Source organism: Lissotriton helveticus, chromosome 11, assembly GCF_964261635.1.
Source record: "Lissotriton helveticus chromosome 11, aLisHel1.1, whole genome shotgun sequence".
Lineage (NCBI taxonomy): Eukaryota > Metazoa > Chordata > Amphibia > Caudata > Salamandridae > Lissotriton > Lissotriton helveticus.
In genome coordinates this window covers 278,785,428-278,808,734 of record NC_136072.1, presented here as the reverse complement: position 1 = coordinate 278,808,734, position 23,307 = coordinate 278,785,428, and positions in this window count along the sequence as shown.

Here is a 23,307-nt window from a genome sequence, read left to right as displayed (position 1 = left end):
AAAACCTATATCTTACTACCACCATATTTCTCTTCTTTCCATAATTAATGTCCAGTCTCCGCATGACCCTTCCGCATTTATCCAACTCATCATCTTCCTCTTCATCCAAGTTAGGAAGATGCTTTACTATTCAACAATCTTCTGTGCCCGAACAGTCCTTAAGTATAGCCGTTTTTTTGTTCTGCAGTAAATATGTCTCCTCCAAATGCTATTATATAGGCTTCAAACCCCTCTTTCCAATATTCCCATAGGATAACAGGCTCTCCAGGTGCATTTAAAAATAACGTAGGAGTGAGCAATCCTTCCATGATTACAGTTGGTAGAAAAGTACCAGTTATATGAGGTCAATATTGTGCCGAAATTCCAGTGGGTATTAAATTTACAAAAGAAAATCCATATAAATGCCAAATTCAATTGTTAATGCAAATGCTTGTTGGAAGAAAATTCACAAAAATGCTGCATACAATTGTCAATGCCAATGCTTGTTGGCATAAACAAAAACAATTCCCAACAGGTGTAATTTAAAAGGCAATTTTAACAATGTATGCAGTTTGCATTACATAAAAGAGCAACATGGAGTCTCTATAGTTTTTGAAAAAGCGTTATTATTCGCTAGTTGAAAAGGGGGTTATTTCACATGTTAATACAGTTAAACAGCACTGTACAGAGCAAATCATGTGACAACCCGGTGGCACTTGGTGAGTGGTGATATATACAATTAGTGAAGGTGAAAGTGCAAGTGCTATGGTGAACAGCGTGATCGACGCATAATGACAAATTATACACAGTAATGTCTCCAAAAGTTCAAGTTGTAGTCACTTAGAGGGTGATTAGATGAATTGTAACAGGAGCACAAAGCATAATATGTGTCATGTAGTTATGCTGTAAAGTCGACGGCGTTTCGATCCCCGGGAGTCGGGATCGTCATCAGGACAGGGTCGTCGATGAGGACAGTGCTGCGGGGGGGAGAGAAGGGCGGGTGAGTAAGGGATGGAGCACGGAGAGGGGGCAGAAGGAGGTGCTAAATTAATAAAGGGCGCACGTTTAAAAAGGTTCTTGGCTGGCTTGAGATGCGCGCGGGCAATGGATGACTATGGTTGTAGCAGGCGTGAGTGACTAGTGGCTGACAAAGTGGTGCGCATGTTTAATAAAGGTCTTGAGATGCGCGCGTGCACTGGATGACTGTGGTTGTAGCAGGCGTGAATAACTAATGACTGACAAGGTTGTGCGCACAGGAGGCCGGAGGTCGGGTGAGAGGGACGGGGGTGCACGACTGTTTAAAGGCGGCGATCTAGGTAGGAATCAGAAGCGCATGGGTCACAGCGCAGCCTTATAAGAAAGAGACGCTATCATGTGAAGATATCAAAGGGCAGTTAGCGGCTATAGTTTAGGCAGGCGTGAGTGACTGGTGACTGACATAGGTATGTGCACAGAGGGGCGGAGGCCGGGTGAGAGGGACGAAGGTGGGGGGTGGAAGATGAGGGAGAACTTACCAAGTCACCCAAGCGCCGGCGCGTGGGTGGCTGGAGTCCGAGCGGTCGCTCTGGAAGCGGCGGCTGCAGGGAAGGAGTACAAGAAAAGCGGGAGTGATTAAAGGGTTCGGCACAAGCTGCGGGTGGGGCCCGTCTATGTGCTGAGGGGTTACCTGATTGAAGGCAGAGATGAATCTGATCAGCAAGGATGGCAGCGCCTGTTAGGGAGGGAAGGCAAGAGGGGATCAGAGACTGACAATTCCGGGGAAATTCAACAGGCTGGATAAGGGAGAGATCGCACTGTGTGTGCGTATCTCGGACGTACCTGTATGATTCAGGGCGGCAGAGGCGATTAGGGCACTCAGGATCTAGAGTAGCTCGCAGTTAATGCGGGAGCTATGTGGCGCCCAAAATGTTCAGCCTGAGTAATGAAAGCCGGAGTAAAGGGGCGGGGTAAGCGCGGGGCGTAACCGGGGAGGAGGCGGGACTGGGGGCGAGTCAGGGTGTCTCCGTGGCAACGAGGACAAACAGGAAGTATTCGGTTAGCAGGGTTGTCAGGACGACCAGGGAACCCAGGAAATGAATCGGATGAGTGAGATGAGTAAGGGAAAATCACAGGAGATTGAGACATTCGAAGTATACAGTAACTATTGGTTAAGTTTAAGCATATTAAGTATCCAATAACAGTTGGTCGAACGTAAATATGTCCAAGTCGTGAATATATAACATAACAAGTAGTACAATTTCAGTAGGTATACACGAGTTGTTAAAAGGACACAAAATGGGTGGCATGGGTGTCGAGTAACAAGGGCACATGATAGCAGATGGTTATATGAAGTAGCTATCCAGATTGGCAAGTGGTCTGACTAAAGTTGTACAGCCTGTAATCCATAGCCAACAGATACATAAGCATTGTCAAAGTACAAGAATACAGAACAACGAATAGGTACATGTCAAGAGTGTCGATTAACACGGGCGTACGGTAACATATGGTTACTTGAAGTAGTTATCCAACAGGACATGTGGCCTGAGAGCTAGTGGTATATGTACATTAAGGTATGCAGATGGACAGCTAGAAGGGATGTAATTTACACGGTAATGGTACTGTTCCATTCATCAAGAGTGTTCAGCCCATGGTTGACAGAGTCCACACGTGAAATCCACTTGCATTCAGCCCTGTTTAAAAGGATGGCCATATTGCCACCTCTGATGGGTAGTGTGGGTTTCTCAATAACCATCCATCTCAGATCCGTGTCAACATGCAGTTTTTCCAAGAAATGTGTGACCAGGGGAGCATTCAGAACTTTGCAATTAATTCTGCTCTTGTGCTGAATTATCCGTTGTTTGACCATTTGAGTGGTCTGGCCAATGTAGATGAGGTTGCATGGACAACGGATGGCATAGATTACATTTTGGGTTTTACAGTTAGAGTGGTGGGTGAGTTGATGAGTGTGTCCATTGTAGATGAATTCTTTGGTGTTGACTGTCAGCTCACACACACTGCAGGATTGACATTTAAAGTGACCGATCACCGGGTTCAAACCCCATGCCGCTGTGATGGTGTGCTTATCCGTTGTTGGGGTGGGCCAAGTAATGGCATGTACAAGATGGTTGGCGATGTTGTTACCCCTTAGATATGAAAATAAGGGTGGTTCCTGGAGTTGTTCTTCTGAACGTAAGATGGGCCAGTTTTTCTTGATTATTTTGGCAATTTTGTTGTTGTCTGGACTGAAAACAGAGACAAATGGGATTCTAGTCATTGTTTTTTTGTTGTTGTTTGGCACCAGTAGATCTTCACGGTGATTGTACCAAGCCCGTTTCTTTGCTTTCGTAACCAAGCGTCGTGGGTAGCCTCTATTGATGAGCTTGGTGACCAATATGTCTGCTTCCCTGAAATAGTCTTTACGCCATTTACAATTACGGCGGATCCGCAGGAATTGGCCGTAGGGAAGGCCATCACGTAAGCCTCTTGGGTGATAGCTTGAGTAATGTAACAATGTGTTACGTTCCGTTGGTTTGCGGAAGAGTGATGTTCCAAGGGCACCGTCCTCTACATGGATGGTGACGTCAAGGAATGATAGGTCATTGGACTTATACTCGCTTGTGAATTTTAGGTGTTCCTGTGCGGTATTGAGCCAGTCAACAAAGGGTAGAAGCGTGTCGGATGTTCCATTCCAGATCAATAGAATGTCATCTATGTATCGGCGCCATAGATGGATTTGGGGCCGGTATGGGTTGATGGAATTAAGGATCAAGGATTTCTCCAGGTCGTGTACAAATAAAATAGCAAAATTAGGGGCGAAGCAAGCGCCCATAGATACTCCTTTTATTTGCAAGTAGTAGATGTTTTTGTACATGAAATAGTTATTCTGCAGAGCGATGCGAAGAAGGTCCATGATAAAATCGGTAGGGATCTTGGCAGGCTGGGGTCTGGAGAGTAGGAGATTCTTAATCACCTCAAGTCCTTCACGATGGGGGATGTTGGTGTAAAGGGACTCGATGTCCATGCTGACCAATAGTTGGGTATTTAGGTCAAAGGCTTGATCTTCTATGGTGTTAATGAGGTCCATTGTGTCACGTATGTAGGTATCGGTGACAGGTACAAATTCTTTGATAATGGAGTCTAAGTATTTACCCAAGGGCTCCAGTATGGAACCACATCCAGACACGATAGGGCGTCCAGGAGGATTCCTGGCGTCCTTGTGGATTTTCGGGAGAATGTATAGGACAGGTGTCCTTGGGTGTTGGTTGTTCAGATAGTCAAATTCTTTTTTGGTTATGATGTTGCGGTCCCTGGCTGTTGTTGTGATTGCTAGAATCTTTTGTCTAATGTCAATCAAAGGGTCTTTGGAGAGAGTACGGTAATGTTCATTGTTGGTGAGTTGACGTTCAATTTCTTGATCGTATTGGGTGTAACTTTGGACGACAATGCCGCCACCCTTGTCAGCGGGTTTGATGACAATATCGCAATTGTTTTGAAGAGAGTGGAGAGCTTCTTTTTCGGATAAGGGAAGGTTATAGGGAATGAACCGAGGTGTAGCTTTAAGGTCCATTACTTCTTTCATGACTAGTCGTTCGAAAGCCAGTATTTCAGGTGACATTTGGTTAGAGGGGGATTGAAGGTAGAGGGTAAACGGAAAGGAGAGATTTGATCCGTTCTGGAGTCAGGTGTGTCAGCAAAGAAATGTTTCAACCGAATCCTTCTGAAGAATTTTAAAAGGTTAGATTGTAACTCCAAGAAGTTAGTTCTGACAGTTGGTACAAAAGAGAGACCTCGAGACAGCAGCTTGGTTTCTTCGTGTGTCAGAGTGTGGTTTGACAAATTGAAAATGGGGATGGTCATTCCATTGGCGATAGCGCCTATTTCATTATTTATTGGGGCGGGCCCCATTGGTAGTAGCGATTGCGTGTTTGGCGGTTGCCTGGTGCCTGGGGTTGGTATTGTCTGGCCCTGGTTGGGCGGTTTTGTGGTGGCGGTTGTCCGCGACCTCGGCCCCGTGCTAAAAAACCGGGTGGTAGGAGAGGTTGGGGTCCAGAGGTGGAGGCAGATGTGGAGGCGTCTGTGTCATCTGCAGAACTATTGGACGAGACCGAGAAAGTGACCCGTTGGTTGTTCCTAAATCGTCCCCAGTTGCGTGTTCTAGGAGGATTCTGTTGGGTGTTAAAAAACTCCACGTTAAGGTAGGGGTATGTATTCTCCACTTTATAGTTTTTAATGTCTTTCTCTATTTTGTTTACTTTTTTATTGACTTCAAAGGTGTTAAAGGTGGAGATGGTGCCGTTGATTTTTTCTAGGAGGCTCTTCGCATCAGTTATGGTAGTATCTGCTAGGATGAGTTTCTCTAATTGATCAATTTCTTCCAGTTCCAATCGACTGTGTTCAATGGCTGTGTCTATACCCAGGACCATCCAATGACGGGAACAGGTGGTCGCTAGATAGCTAAAGTTGGTTCTAAACTTGGGGTCCTGTGTAAAGATGGCAGGGGTGTTACGAATTTGTAACCCTAAAAGGATGACGCCTGAGCGCAGGTAGTCCGTCAGCATCCGGGCATGTAGATCAGTCCTGATCTGTTTCTTCTTCAACTTTTCCAGTCTGTCCAGGAGGACACGGGAGGTATTTGGAGCAGTGGGTGTAGTCGTGGAGTGGGGCGTTCCCGAAAGTAATGAGAGACCGGCCATCCGTGACTGGATATATTCCTCTGAATAGCTAAGGGACTCCTTGGACATCTTGTGTGTGCCGGAAGGTAATACACAGATGGATGCCTATTTAGCTGAGGCACTATAAGTGAAGTACACCAAGGTACAACTCTCGCTGCTATGCAGCTGCTCGTAATATATGTAGGAGCGACAGGAGATAACCCATAGACCACGTTGGGATGGGTGTGTAGCATAAACAAAAACAATTCCCAACAGGTGTAATTTAAAAGGTAATTTTAACAATGTATGCAGTTTGCATTACATAAAAGAGCAACAAGGAGTCTCTATAGTTTTTGAAAAAGCGTTATTATTCGCTAATTGAAAAGGGGGTTATTTCACATGGTAATACAGTTAAACAGCACTGTACAGAGCAAATCATGTGACAACCCGGTGGCACTTGGTGAGTGGTGATATATACAATTAGTGAAGGTGAAAGTGCAAGTGCTATGGTGAACAGCGTGATCGACGCATAATGACAAATTATACACAGTAATGTCTCCAAAAGTTCAAGTCGTAGTCACTTAGAGGGTAATTAGATGAATTGTAACAGGAGCACAAAGCAAAATATGCGTCATGTAGTTATGCTGTAAAGTCGACGGCGTTTCGATCCCCGGGAGTCGGGATCGTCATCAGGACAGGGTCGTCGATGAGGACAGTGCTGCGGGGGGAGAGAAGGGCGGGTGAGTAAGGGATGGAGCACGGAGAGGGGGCAGAAGGAGGCGCTAAATTAATAAAGGGCGCACGTTTAAAAAGGTTCTTGGCTGGCTTGAGATGCGCGCGGGCAATGGATGACTATGGTTGTAGCAGGCGTGAGTGACTAGTGGCTGACAAAGTGGTGCGCATGTTTAATAAAGGTCTTGAGATGGGCGCGTGCAGTGGATGACTGTGGTTGTAGCAGGCGTGAATAACTAATGACTGACAAGGTTGTGCGCACAGGAGGGCGGAGGTCGGGTGAGAGGGACGGGGGTGCACGACTGTTTAAAGGCGGCGATCTAGGTAGGAATCAGAAGCGCATGGGTCACAGCGCAGCCTTATAAGAAGGAGACACTATCATGTGAAGATATCAAAGGGCAGTTAGCGGCTATAGTTTAGGCAGGCGTGAGTGACTGGTGACTGACATAGGTATGTGCACGGAGGGGCGGAGGCCGGGTGAGAGGGACGAAGGTGGGGGGTGGAAGATGAGGGAGAACTTACCGAGTCACCCAAGCGCCGGCGCGTGGGTGGCTGGAGTCCGAGCGGTCGCTCTGGAAGCGGCGGCTGCAGGGAAGGAGTACAAGAAAAGCGGGAGTGATTAAAGAGTTCGGCACAAGGGGCGGGTGGGGCCCGTATATGTGCCGAGGGGTTACCTGATTGAAGGCAGAGATGAATCTGATCAGCAAGGATGGCAGCGCCTGTTAGGGAGGGAAGGCAAGAGGGGATCAGAGACAGACAAGTCCGGGGAAATTCAACAGGCTAGATAAGGAAGAGATCGCACTGTCCCTCTCACCCGGCCTCCGCCCCTCCGTGCACATACCTATGTCAGTCACCAGTCACTCACGCCTGCCTAAACTATAGCCGCTAACGGCCCTTTGATATCTTCACATGATAGCATCTCCTTCTTATAAGGCTGCGCTGTGACCCATGCGCTTCTGATTCCTACCTAGATCGCCGCCTTTAAACAGTCGTGCACCCCGTCCCTCTCACCCGACCTCCGCCCTCCTGTGCGCACAACCTTGTCAGTCATTAGTTATTCACGCCTGCTACAACCACAGTCATCCAGTGTACGCGCGCATTGCAAGACCTTTATTAAACATGCACACCACTTTGTCAGCCACTAGTCACTTACGCCTGCTACAACCATAGTCATCCATTGCCCGCGCGCATCTCAAGCCAGCCAAGAACCTTATTAAACGTGCGCCCTTTATTAATTTAGCGCCTCCTTCTGCCCCCTCTCCATGCTCCATCCCTTACTCACCCGCCCTTCTCTCCCCCCGCAGCACTGTCCTCATCGACGACCCTGTCCTGATGACGATCCCGACTCCCGGGGATCGAAACGCCGTCGACTTTACAGCATAACTACATGACGCATATTATGCTTTGTGGTCCTGTTACAATTCATCTAATCACCCTCTAAGTGACTACAACTTGAACTTTTGGAGACATTACTGTGTATAATTTGTCATTATGCGTCGATCACGCTGTTCACCATAGCACTTGCACTTTCACCTTCACTAATTGTATATATCACCACTCACCAACTGCCACCGGGTTGTCACATGATTTGCTCTGTACAGTGCTGTTTAACTGTATTACCATGTGAAATAACCCCCTTTTCAACTAGCGAATAATAACGCTTTTTCAAAAACTATAGAGACTCCTTGTTGCTCTTTTATGTAATGCAAACTGCATACATTGTTAAAATTGCCTTTTAAAGTACACCTGTTGGGAATTGTTTTTGTTTATGCTACACACCCATCCCAACGTGGTCTATGGGTTATCTCCTGTCGCTCCTACATATAAATGCTTGTTGGCAGTCACAAGTTTTCAGAATAATTCATTTGTCAATGCAAAGAGTGCCTACCGCTGTCAAGGCAACGGGTGCTTGCAGAGACGCAGACACCGCTCAGCTGACTCCACTAAGATTTATAGCTACTGTTGCCAGGGAGTGATGCAGAGGCTGTTGTGTGAACTCAACTTGTGCGACTCCTCTCGCGTGCTTGAAGAAATGTTGCAGTATATATACAAAAATATATATATGACTTAAAAAACAGCACCGGGATGTCCAGAGGGCTCCACAGTCAGGGAATGCATGTGGAATTCCAGCTTCGACAGATTTAGCTGCGTGCCATTAGGACCCAGATAACAGTGCTGACAACATTTCCCTCTTGAACTGGGTAAGAATAAGTTCCGCTTGTTAGCACTGTAACTGCCAACAAAGAGGCAGCATCAGACAGGAATGTGAGGGAAGTTTATTAGACAAGAGTAAGCTGTTTTCGCACTCGCGCCGCAAGCCTACTGTAATGGCCCACTTGGAATCCCCATCCCCCCAGCAACTCCAGCATTCCACTACGCAGGATGTAACACACTGTTACATCCATGCATTGTTCCTTTACAGACACAAACACATTCAGCACACACATTCAGTCTGCATGCAATGTTCAGTAACACTGGGCGTAAAACTCCGCTCACGGAGCTTGTGGAACGCGGAGTTGCTGAAAAACTATGCATTCCGCAACAGAAGTGAGTTTTTTTTTTATATTTGCGTGCCCAAAATGCATTTTTGCGCATTTGAGAGCGACTTACCTGGTGCCTGCGATCGCGGACAAGATTTCCTTAACCGTTGACGAGCGCCACGAGATATGCTAGGTGGCCTCATGGTCCAGCAAGCGTTTGCGATCGTGAACACATCATTTGAGCACGGCAGCGATATTCTGGCGGGGTTTTGTGAAGATCGCGATCCCAAATGTGTATGTTCTTCTTCAACTACAATCTGGCTTCTCCCAGTGCTTTTTACATCTTCTGGTCACTTTTCCTTTGGATTTGGAACTGGAAGGATCACTTTTCGTGTGTGCTCTTTAAGATATCTTTGGATTTGAGGACTTTGAATTTGAGATTTCACAAGTAAGTTGGAAAATTGGTGTTATTTGTTTAATTGAGGCCATGCATCTAGATTTATTTGTACTTTTCATCGTTTTTTTATTTATTGTGGTTAGTGGCCTGTAGTTTCAGTAGGGGCCTAGTAGTTTCTTTTTAAGTATTTTTTCTTCTTTTATAAAGGAACCACCAGAAGAAAAAGAAGGCACTGCCACTTACCACCACTGGTATATTGCCCAAGACGTGTTTTAGGTTAAACCAAAAATTGCGCCTGCTGCAGCGGTGTCCGGGAAGCAAGCTGGGAGCAGCACCCACACATCAGTGGACCCACCCCACCAACCTAGGCCCAAGCCCATGTCTGTTGCCGTCAAATCACGACAACGCCGACGAGAAGTGACGTTGAAATTGACTCATCGTTATAGCAAAGTAGTACCCAATCAATGCAGGAAACTCAGATAAGTGGGCAACAACAGCTGCAACCACCCCCAGTAGTAATTGTTCCCCCTGAAGTAGGGGCAGTTCAGGAGATCAAGCTTCCTGCTGCGGAAGAAGAGCAAGCCACTCTTAAAAAAGATCCATTGTCTTCCAAATCCCCAACAAGAAAAAGGAAGGTTAGTCCATCGACGTCTTCCACAAGCCTCCCTTCTGATGATCTACAAGTCACTTGGATCCCACCTCAGTCTGAGAGCGAGACACGCCACAAGACAAGGCTAGGGAAAAGGAAGGTTCCAGAACACCTTAGAGTTATGGAGGTAGATGTAGAAGAGGAGGATGATGATGGGCCAGTCATCATGGCCATTCCTTGCCCCAGTGGAGACTGACATTACCCCATCCCAAATTGCTGTGAGGGATGTGGCACGGATACCACCAACACAAATACCACCTACACAACCTCCAGCTGACATATTTACAAAATTCTGACAGGGACCTACATCCACCACAACCACCTCAGTAGAAGTAGGTACTGCAGCGAGTCAAACATCATGACCACTTACCAGTTCATTCAACATTGCAAGTGGCCAAAGCAGCGTCAGAAATTTGACCTCCCCAGTTTAGGACTTCTTTTCGGTTAGCAGGAAGGAGGTGAACATTGCTATATGCTCCATTTGGGGAGTAGGTGTTAGTTGTTGTAAGTTTGGTACAAACTATGGTACTGGAGGCCAAACAACCCATCTGAGAAAATACCACTTGATTAAGTGGAAGGTGCACCTTAGCGGCCAAAATTCTGCAAGTATTGTTGGTGGAGGGGATGAATAAGATCTGATTAAGGTAGAAGGTGAAAAAGAGGGAGACATTTTCTCCGGTACACAAAGCAGCCCTGTCCCCAGCAGTGCATCGGTACAACCCACATCATCATCGCAATAGACGGGTTGGGGTTGCGTCAGGCGATGAAGTCCAAGAAGTCAATATTTAGTTTATCAACTGAGTCTTTATTTTCAATCAATTAGTTCTCATAGAATTGGTCAGCCAACGTGTTTCGTTCTCACAATGAGAACTTCGTCAGGGCTCAGTAGGCGAGTATCTTTTTGTTGAAGTTAAAGGTATACGTTGAGAATTATTGCACTTAACAGGTATACTAGGTGCAGTATAGCCTAGGTCCAATGTGACCTCGCCTGTAGAAATTCATAAAAGCTATCCCGCAATCAGGTCGGTGTACCAGGCTATTGCTCTGGAAACACTCGGGATATCACAGGGCCTCAGTTGGCCTCAGTAACAAATCTCAGATTGGAAACTGTCCAGCCAGAATGAGCCTTGGCAGAAGAGTCAGGCAGAGACATCAAGGGGTCCAAGGCAAGAGAGTCCCGCAATGAAAAAACGTCCATTGAGCCTAACAATATCTGGTGGCAAGAAGTCATCTGCATCAGTGGCACCAGAAAAGAAAACAATCCAGACTACCATTCTCAGCATGTTCAGGTTGGAAGGACAGTACTAACGCAACCACCTAATGGCACTTTTGTACAATGCAAAGCTGGCTAAAATGTTATTACTGGACTTCCTCACTTTTTCTTTTGTGGAAGGGGTGGGTTTTCTTGAATTTGTGTCAGCCATCTGCCCGAAATGGAAGGTTCTCAGACGGTACTATTTCAACAGAGCTGCTGTTCCAGCATTACATCATGACGTGCTGGAATTGCTTGGACAAGCTTTGCAGCAGAGTGCTGTTCACACTATCCACCTAACAAAAGACATGTGGACCAGTTGCCAAGTCACTGATTACATGTGCATCCCTGCATAATGGATTTGTTTTGTGGGGGTTACAGAAAAGATATCTGCAGGTGTTGACACAAGCAAGAATGCTACAGTAGCCAGGTTCGCCATGGAAAACTCCCATACTGCTGTAACCATTTTGGAAAACTACAACAATAAGGTCTTTGAATGGCTGTGACCAAGAGGGGTTAAAATTGTTTTTGTTGTCACGGACAATGGCAGTGATGTAGTTAAGCTCATGGCTGATGGTGGCTATTTCAGGGTCCTGTGTTTGCGCACTGCATAAACATCATTGTTCAAGACTTACTGACCACCTGCTGAAGAATCTGCACACATTTCAGCCATTCGTTTAAAGCCCAGAAGCAGCTGAGGATCATTCAATGTGATAATTGAATGCCAGTTAAAGCACTCATCCAGGTGGTGCCAACACGTTGGAACTCAACTTACTACATGCTTGAACATCTGTTTGAGCAGTACAGACCAATCAATGAATATGTCATGCATAGAGGAGATGTGAAAGGCATGATCATTGAGATGGACCAATGGGCCCTAGTTTAACGACTAACAGAGATGCTGCTTCCTTTCGAGGTCTTCACACATGAAATCAGCAAAAAGGTCAATCTATCCCATTGTTGCAAATGCTACAGGAACAGCTAAAGGAGGTGTGTGCAATGTACACAGGTTTGAAGGGGAAAAAAGAAGCATATCAGTTGGTGGAGAGCTTAATCCTTCGCTTATCTGAAAATACAAGTGTGAAAAGAAGCATTGTGTCATCCAACCATTACGTTTGTGCCACCATTTTTGATCCACGGTACAAACCATTACTGGACACTTTCATTCCTTTCTCAGATGGGGATGTTGCCCACTACAAAAAGGTGCGCAGTCAAAATATCTAATTTTTAATATCGACCTACACTAACATCGAGTTTTTAATATCGTAGGGACAGAATATCAAAGTCAAGAATATCGTTGACCAGAATATCGACTTTAAGGTAAGTAATATCAATATTTGTAACAGAATGGGGGTTGGGAGTACACTGCCTGACAGTCCCAGCACAGTTCACCCCTTTGCATCCTGGTAAATGCAGTACACAGTTCAAACTTACTTCAAAATTAGCAGGAGTTTTTCACCAAAGTTGGTGCAGACATTGCTGTATATCTCTAGACACGTGTTTCTGGGTTGAGCCCTTCGTCAGTAGAGAGCAGCAGTTTTAGAGAGCAAAGAAAAATCATCTAGGGTTGCTGGAAATGCTGCCAAGTTCCTCTCAGGTCACAGTACCACTCACAGGCGCACAGGTGCATCTCCAAAGCTCATCAGCCTGCTTGCTCAAGGGAGCCTTTTAAACAGAATGGGGGTTGGGAGCACACTGCCTCACAGTCCCAGCACAGTTCGACCCTTTGCATCCTGGTAAATGCAGTTACTTTTTATTTCTTGTTATTGTTATTTAAATTATTGTAAATAATTATTATTGGTAATTAATTTGTATTAATTGATTAATCGATAATTAAATGAATTATGTTATTTTTTATGTGTAGCGTGTTTTATGTTTATAGTGGAATAGGGTGGGAAGTAATTTAATGTTATTTAAGTAAATATTAATTTAATTCAATAGGTATTTATTGATAATGTTTTTGTTAAATAATGATGAATATGTCATTTATTAAAAATGTGTTTTATAAGTATGTTAATTTACCCCTACGATATCTTACATTTTCCCTACTGTCCCACTCACTGGAGTTGGAATAGTCATTTTTACCTCTCCGTTATCCAACACTTTCCCTATTATTGCATTCACTGGAGTGGGAACAGTAATTCTAACCTCTACGCTATCCAACACTTTCCCTACTGTTGCACTCACTGGAGTGGGAATAGTCATTTTTAGCCCTCCCCTATCCAACACTTTTCCTACTGTTGCAGTCACTGGAGTGGGAATTGTAATTTCTACCCCTACGCTATCCAACACTTTCCCTACTGTTGCACTCACTGGCGTGGGAATAGTAATTATTACCCCTCTTCTATCCAACACTTTCCCTACTGTTGCACTCACTTGAGTGGGAATAGTACATTTTACCCCTCCCCTATCCAACACTTTCCCTACTGTTGCACTCACTGGAGTGGGAATAGTAATTTTAACCCCTACTGTAGTAATTTTTACCCCTACGCTACTCAACACTTTCCCTACTGTTGCAGTCACTGGAGTTGGAATAGTAATTTTATTCCTCCGCTATCTAATAATTTTTGTATATGTTAGCTAATGTAATGTTTAATTAATTTTAAAAAGATTAAAACATTTTTTTTATTTGCTACATATATTTACTTAATATTTCATTATATTATTGTTTTATGTGTAAAAATGTATTTATAATTTATAATTCATAAAACATTTTTAAATAATGTATAATTTATTAAAATAAATATTAAAGCATATTAATAAGTAAGTATATATTATATATTAAATGTATATGTTTAATGTATTTTTAAATTATACCTATTAGTTATCATTTTTAAGCATTTTAAAATATTTTTACCTGTTTCTTTAATTATATGTATTTACTTTTCCCATAATTTGTTTAATCGATAATTAAATTAGTTAGGTTATTTTTATTGTGTAGCGGTTTGTGAGTTTATAGGGGAATAGGGTGGGAAGTAATTTAAATATAATTATTTAGTTAATATGCTTTTATTTATTGTGATTGATTATTAATGTATTATTTATTCTTTATTAATTTGTAATTAAATGTTATTAAATGGTTAATTTTAAATGGTATTAATTATAATTAAAGTATTAATAATTTCTTATTTATTGTTATCGTTAATTAATGCATTGGTAATTAATTTTAAATAATTGGTTAATTTAACATTATATTAATTATAATTAGTTTATTATTAATTTTTTTATTTATTGTCATTGGTAATTAATTTATTGTTAATTAATTATTGATTAGGGAGTGATTTTTATTAATTGATTAATTGATAATTAAATTAATTGGTTCATTTTTATATGTGAAGCACATTGTGAGTTTATAGAGGAATAGGGAGTGAAGTAGTTTAATGTTATTTAAGTAAATATTTATTTAATTCAATAGGTATTTATTAATAATTTTTTTGTTACATATTTATTTAGAAAAAATATTTAATGTATATGTTTCTTCATTTAACCCCTACGCTACCCTACATTTTCCCTACTGTTGCACTCACTAGTGTTGGAATAGTAATTTTTACCCCTCTACTATCCAACACTTTCCCTACTGTTGTAGTCACTGGAGTGGGAATAGTAATTTTTACCCTACACTTTCCAACACTTTCCCTACTTTTGCACTCACTGGAGTGGGAATAGTACTTTTTACCCTACACTATCCAACACTTTCCCTACTGTTGCACTCACTGGAGTGGGAATACTAAATTTTACCCCTACGCTATCCTACACATACCCTGCTGTTGAACTCACTGAAGAGGTAATAGTAATTTTTACCCCTATGCTGTCCAACACGTTCCCTACTGTTACACCCACCGGAATGGGAATAGTAAATGTTACCCCTAAGATTTCCAACACTTTCCCTACTGTTGCACTTACTCCAGTGGGAATAATCATTTTCACCCCTCCGCTATCCAACACTTTCCCTACTGTTGCACTCACTGGAGTGGGAATAGTAATTTTAACCCCTACACTATTCAACACTTTCCCTACTGTTGTACTCACTGGAGTGTAAATAGTACTTTTTACCCTACGCTTTCTAACACTTTCCCTACTGTTGCACTCACTGGAGTGGGAAAAGTAATTTCTAGCCCTCCGCTATCCAACACTTTCCCTACTGTTGTACTCACTGGAGTGGAAATAGTCATTTTTACCCCTCCTCTATCCAACACTTTCCCTACTGTTGCACTCACTGGAGTGGGAATAGTAATTTTAACCCCTACGTAATTCAACACTTTCCCTACTGTTGTACTCACTGGTGTGTAAATAGTACTTTTTACCCTACACTTTCTAACACTTTCCCTACTGTTGCACTCACTGGAGTGGGAATAGTAATTTCTAGCCCTCAGCTATCCAACACTTTCCCTACTGTTGCACTCAATAGAGGGGGAATACTACATTTTACCCCTATGCTATCTAACACTTACCCCTAATGTTGCAGTCACTAGAGTTGGAATAGTAATTTTATTTCCTCCGCTATCTAATATTTTTTGTATTATTTTAGCTAATGTACTGTATAATTATTTTAAATAGATTAAAAATAATTGTACTTTTTTAGTGAGTTACATATATTTATTATTATGTTGTTTTATGTGCATAGATGTATTTATAATTAATAAAAAAATAAAGAATGTATGTTATTAAAATTGATATTGAAACATATTAATAAGTAAGTATATATATTATATATTATATGTATGTTTAATGCATTTTAAAATTATATATACTACTTATAATTTTTAAGCATTTTACAATATTTTTAACTGTTTCTTTAATTATACGTATTATTTACTTTTTTCATACGTTTTTTAATTGATAAATAAATAAATTATGTTATTTTTAATGTGTAGTGGTTTGTGGGTTCATAGGGGAACAGGGTGGCAAGTAATTTAAATATAATTAATTAGCTAATATGTTTTCTTTATTGTGATTGATTATTAATTTGTTATCAATTGGTAATTCATTTTTATTAAATGCTTATTTTAAATGGTTTTAATTATAATTAAAGTATTATTAATTTCTTATTTATTGTTATTTTTAATTAATGTATTGGTAATTAATTTTTATTAATTGGTTAATTTTAAATGGTTTAATTATAATTAATGTATGATTAATTTGTATTTATTGTCATTGTTAATTAATTTATTGTTAATTAATTATTGATTGGAAATAAAATTGTAATAATTGATTAACTGATAATTAAATCAATTGGGTCATTTTTTATGTGTAGCGCATTGTGATTTTATAGAGGAATAGGGTGCGAAGTAGTTTAATATTATTTAAGTAAATATTTATTTAATTTAATAAGTATTTATTAATAATTTGTTGTTATATATTTATTAATATGTTATTTATTAATAAAACATATTTAATTTGTATGTATGTTAATTTAACCCCTAGCTATCCTACATTTTCCCTACTGTTGCACTCACTAGAGTTGGAATAGTAATTTTTAGCCCTCCGCTATCCAACACTTTCCCTACTGTTGCACTCACTGGAGTGGGAATAGTAATTTTTAGCCTTCAGCTATCCAACACTTTCCCTACTGTTGCACTCACTGGAGTGGGAATAATACATTTTACCTCTACGCTATCCAACACTTACCCTGCTGTTGCACTCACTGAAGAAGGAAAAGTAATTTTTACCCCTATGCTATCCAACACTTTCCCTACTGTTGCACTCACTGGAGTGGGAATTGTAATTTTTACCCCTACACTATCCAACACTTTCCCTACTGTTGTACTCACTGGAGTGGGAATAGTAATTTTTACCCCTCCGCTATCCAACACTTTCCCTACTGTTGCACTCACTTGAGTGGAAATAGTAATTTTTACCCCTCCGCTATCCAACACTTTCCCTACTGTTGCACTCACTGGAGTGGGAATAGTAATTTTAACCCCTACTCTATCCAACATTTTCCCTACTGTTTTACTCACTGGAGTGGGAATAGTACTTTGTACCCTATGCTATCCAACACTTTCCCTACTGTTGCACTCACTGGAGTGGGAATAGTAATTTTTAGCCCTCTGCTATCCAACACTTTCCCTACCGTTGTACTCGCTGGAGTGGGAATAGTAATTTTTAGCCCTCAGCTATCCAACACTTTCCCTACTGTTACACTTCCTAGAGTGGGAATACTAAATTTTACCCCTATGCTATCCAACACTTACCCTGCTGTTGCACTCACTGAAGAGGGAATAGTAATTTTTGCCCCTACGCTATCCAACACTTTCCCTACTGTTGCACTCACTATAGTGGGAATAGTAATTTTTACCCCTACACTACTCAACACTTTCCTTAATGTTGTAGTCAGTGGAGTTGAAATAGTAATTTTATTTCCTATGCTTTCTAATATTTTTTGAATTTTTTTAGCTAATGTACTGTGTAACTATTTTAAATAGATGAAAAATAATTGTACTTTTTTAATGTGTTACAAAAATGTATTTAATTTTTAATTATGTTATTGTTTTATGTGTATAGATGTATTTATAATTGATAAAAAAATAAATGATTTATAAGTTATTAAAATAAATATTGAAACATATTAATAAGTAAGTATATATATTATATATTATGGGGTCGATTCCGATTCGGGAAACAAATTTGTACGACGATTCGAATTCGTAGCAGTTTCCGTACGAATCGTACCAATCCGTCCGAATTGCGTAGTGCGATCCGTAGTAAAAAAATACGCCCGATTCGTTGCGAACCGTATGAAAAGCAAGGGAAAATCCATACGAAACGGACCCTGAAAGTGAACCTTACGAATCATAAACATGCCGTACGATCCAACAAGTACGATCCGGACCAGGGAATGAGTACCCAATTTGTACGGTAAACGTCTCGTATGAGCAATTCGTACGGACAGCCACACATTCACAAAGGGTACGGTTCGTACACCCCATGATTGTAGGGGTACAGTTCGTACACCTATGATCATGGGGTACGGTTTTTACACCCCATGATCATAGTAAGTAAGTAAGTAAATATTTATTAGCACAGTTAATTAAAACCAATGCGATGCAAAAAGCGGAACATAAAACAGAGATATAAAATGACATGTATTTTTTTTTTTAACATAGCATAGGGGGGCGTGGCCAAGATGGCGACCGGGACGGAGGTCTAACTGCGGAGCTCCTCGCCCTAATCCCCTGTAACCCCCACAATAGCCCTGAAATAGCGATTCTGGCTCCCCCGCACTCTGTTCGGAGCAGCGCGGCAGTGTGGTCCCGGAGTGCGGCTCAAAAACGGTGGAATAGCACTCACTCGCCGCCATCACCGACCGTAGCCGGAGCGGACCGAGGCAGAGGCCGAGTACGAGTCGGGCCTGCTTCCATCCTGAGGCAGACCGCCCCGCCTGGAGGGGTCTCCGCTGCTGCCCAAAACAAGCCTTCGACACCAGGGCCCCCCCCCCGAGGCACTGGGGGGCCGATCAGGGGGAGTCTTTGCCCCACGACTGGAGTGACCCACATCCCGGGCATCTCTTAAATCCAGCCCCCGGTCTGGGCCTACGCCCGGTGCGAAGCCGGCGGAAGAGAGCCGAGGCAGATCCAGGCTGAGCTGACCCATACTGCCGGGTCGTTGAAACATCACAACCGGCGCAGGGCCACCGCTACCCCAGACCCACAGCGGGCCGCTGAATCTGGAGACTGCACCCGAGGTGGACTGCCGCCCAGGGGCGTGATACGTCGGTCCCCGGCTTCGGCCTACACTGCAGCGGGACCAGACGGTCAACGACCGCTGAGAGGTGGAGGGCCTCATGAATGGACACTGGGAGTGAAAGTTGGGCTACATCAAGCGCGATTGCACCCGCGCTGGCCCTCATCTTGCCAGGACACTTGAAATTGCGTGGCGCTCCGCATTGGGGCGCTAAATTGAGGCCCCGGCTTGGGCCTACATGACGAGGCCGCAGGCGAGGCGACCTCCGGTGGCTTAGAGGAGGAAGACCCGCCTTCACGTCGCCATCTGGGACGCCTAGGGGCCAGTCCGGACCGAAAAGCCAGAGCCCCAACCCAGCCAAGCGAGGCCCCCCGTGAGAGACCTGGAGGACGCCTGGTACACGCAGACGGATTGCCGCGCAGCGTCCACGCACTCAGAGGTGAGGACTGGGGGGAGCTCGGGGGGCCTGATGATCGTGCCCCCGGCGGGAGGAGGGCAAACACCCACTCATTACTGACCCCTCCCCTGCACCCACGGGGGACTGCTTGAAGGGTCAAAACGGACAGCGGAAGAGCCCAGATAGCGCCAAAAGACACCTCGTAGAGTCCTGCAGCTGGCCCCTGCGACGTTGTCCCGCCTTGCCTGGCTCTGCCCTTTGATGCTCAGTGGGTACAAATCGAGCCCCCGGAGGGTCCTCTGATACACTTAGCGCTCACCTGCGCTTCGGGGCGCTTTGTTGGGGTGGACTAGTGACTGTTGCTGCCTAGTAAGCCCTGCTGTTCGAGGCTCTGGGGCCCGTAATCGGTGTCATACGCCTCACCGGCTGACAACAGTGACGAGCTGCTGAAAACCCAAGACTGCGACCCGTTACCACTTTGGCCAACAACGTTAGGCCCTATCAATAACGCAGAGCGCAAAACCGCACCTAATTTGACAGGAGCTGGGGACGTCACGCCCGTCTACTGCACTGGCTTGGCAACCTAGCCAAGTGTCGCCAGGAACGCTTTCGGCCGCAGGGTCGGGGGGGTGACTTTCCTGACCGCATGGGGCGGAGTACATTGGACCGCACTACATAGAAGGATCGACCACAGCACGATGTCCAACACTAATCGCAGGGGGGGGGGCGGCCGATTAATGAGCTGCTCATGAAAACATCCACAAAAAGCGAGAAATCCCAGACACCCGCGTCTCCATCGGCAGCGGCGGCCACTCCAAACAAGAACGCTGAGGACGCTCCTATTACGAAATCTTTTCTGGAAATCCTCTTCAACACGCTACATGAAGATTTCCAGACTTTAAAGCAGGACCTGGTGAGTGAGCAGAGGGAACTACGCCGGGACCTAGATGGACTGGGGGAAAGGGTGGTGGCGTAGAAGAGTCTAACCATGCACGCTGTGAAGATCTGGTGCACCTCCAACAAGAAGTCCTCCGTCTTCGGGAGCAGCAGGTGGACCTCCAGGCTCACACGGAGGACCTTGAAAACCGCTCTCAGCGGAACAACATACGGGTTAAAAGGAGTACTATCAAAAGCAGAGGGGAATAGCGTCACGATGTACCTCCAAGACCTCTTCCGAGAGATCCTTAATGAACCTGCTGAATTTCCCATCCGCATTGACCGAGCGCACCGAGTGGGGTTACCCCGCCGTGCTCCTAAGGGAAGCTCGTCAAGCACAACCCATCCGCTTCCGAGATAGCCCTGTTGAACTCTTCCAGGATCTCTCAGCTATAACGCTTCAAAAGCGCAAGGATTTCAAAACAGTCACCACGTTTCTGAAGGGAAAAGGGGTGCCCTACTCCTGGGGCCACCCGTTCCGCCTGATCTTCAAATGGGAGGGTACCTTACATCAGCTCCGTTCGCTTCAGGACACTTGTGCCCTATTGGGCCTTGAGCTACCAGACGACACGCCAGAGGGGGACTCTACCCTGGGGTCCTCCCAAACTAATTGGACGCAATCCTCTGGAAACGGCTGGCAACAGGTACGGAGACGTCGCACAGCTAAACCTTGCCTCCGCCCGGATCCGAGGACGATCGCCAAAGATCGAGCCGCGGCCTTCGAGGAAGTAGTCAAGGACACCGCTGCTAGGTCCTGAGCCTGCCTCCTCTTGGGAGCCAAACTTGATGCATTTTCTCAATGTGGGGGGGAGGGGGAGGGGCGGGGAGCCACATGGGTCGCCACTGCCACAGTCTCCTTTACCTTTTCAACCTGCAGGCCTGAACTGACTCTGAATAGGCCTGGAACTATGACTTTTGTTTGGGGGCCACAAGTTGGGGTTGGGGTGGGCGAGGGAGGGGGGCGTTGCTGGGCGGGGAGGGCACGGGCTGTTTTGGGTGGACGGGAGGAAGTTCAGGGGACCGCTTGGGGAGTTGTTGGGGACCCGGGAGGGTAGCGGTATCGCGGGGGGGACAAGGGTGGGAGTGTGGGAGGGGACCAGTATGCCGAGGGGCGTCAACAGATCTCATGCGCCGACCATTGTTCACTAGACGCAACAATGGGTGAGTTACTAAGCTTTGCCACTTTCATGTCACTCCCTGATGACTGATACACTTAAGGTACTGTCTCTCAATGTAAAAGGGCTCAACAATCCGATAAAAAGGAGAGCTGTCATTTCCTACCGGGAGCACTCAGGGGCAGACATCTGCTTATTGCAGGAGACTCACCTCTTACCTAAAGACTGGCACAGGATGCGCTCCCGAGCCTTCCCTCAGCAATTTTTTTCTTCACTTCCCACTAAGAAAGCAGGGGTGGCCATGCTCGTGTCCCGGCGTTTCCGGGGCCGAGTGGGGGTTAAGGTGGGAGAAATTAAAGGACACCTCCTAGCCTATACCCTCCTCATAGGGAATAGAACACTGACAGTCGGTTCCCTTTACGCACCAAACACAGGCCAGGAACCATTTCTGAAAAACGCACTTTCGGAAGCATTACAGCCACCTAACTCTCAGCTGCTCATCGGGGGGACCTCAACTTAGTAATGGACACAAACAAAGACAGATCTGGGCACCTTTATGGAGAGACGGGCACGCTATCTGAAGCGGGCGGGTTGTGGTTGCGGGAGCGGGGTCTGCTGGATCTCTGGAGGGCGATACATCCCAACGCGGTGCATTTCACATATGCGCGTTTAGACCACTTCATAGGTTCCTCAGAATTAACCTCCCACGTCACTGATGTCTCCATTGTCCCGGCGGCCCTCTCTGACCACAACGCGGTAGAACTGATGCTCAACATACCTAAAACCTCACGCACCCCAGGCTCATGGCGACTTAATGAGACCCTTTTGCAGAAACCGGCCGTCACTAAACAGATCCATAAATGCATCTCGGATTACCTCGTCACTAATGATAACTCCGCAACCTCGATGTCGGCACTCTGGGGAGCCTTGAAAGCTGTAGTTAGGGGGGAACTGATCGCAATCACGGCTGCAGACGCCAAAATCTGCAAAGAAAAGAGGGATGACCTCACAGCACAGGTAGCCGAGTTAGAAAGAGTTCACAGCCGCACCGGCGCTCCGAGGATCTGGCGACAGCTGAAGGCCGTTAGGGCCCAACTGGCCAGCCTTGACACTGATAGAGCAGAATTCGCCGCTCTCCGACTCCGCCATACCTACTATGTAGGAGGCAACCGCACCGGGCGCCTCCTAGCCAGCGCCCTAAAAGCCAAGACTCAACGCTCCAAAATCACCACCCTCCTGGACGACTCCGAAGAGGCCCTCACCGAAGAGACACAGGTTGCAGATGCCTTTCGCTCGTTTTATGCCTCCCTATACAGCGAGGACAGAGTATCACCCACCGACATTGACGCATACTTGCAGTCAGCGGAAATCACGCCGCTGTCTCAAACGAACGCAGAGGCCTTGGATGCCCCTATTCGCCTGGACGAAGTCCTAGCTGCTATCTCCCGCCTATGTCCGCTCAAATCACCGGGCCCTGACGGCTTTTCATCAGGCTTCTATAAACTCTTTGGCCAGATCCTAGCGCCGATACTCACAAGACTATTTAACTCGTTCGAGGGCCCGAGCTCTATACCCCCGGATATGCTGGCTGCGGAGATAGTGGTGCTGCCTAAGCCGGGCAAAACCCCGACACATTGCTCTGCGTTCCGCCCCATCTCGTTACTTAATCTAGATTTGAAACTGTTCACAGGGGTACTAGCGGCCCACCTGGGCCCCTGCCTACCGGGAATCCTTGAACCGGATCAATCGGGCTTCGTCCCGAACCGCCAATGCAGCGATAATACTAAAAGGCTACTGCATCTAGTAGATAAGACTCATTTCCAAAACTCAGACTCAGCGCTGTTGGCTATCGACGCAGAGAAAGCGGTCGACCGAGTCGACTGGACCTATTTGCAGAAGGTCCTACTGCGATACCAGCTGGGCGATCGCTTCCGAGCCTGGATCGCAAGTTGCTATTACCACCCTCAGGCTCGGGTCCGACTGGGAGGCCTCAAATCGGACCCCTTCGAGATACAGCGAGGCATACGTCAGGGGTGCCCTCTTTCGCCCCTTCTATT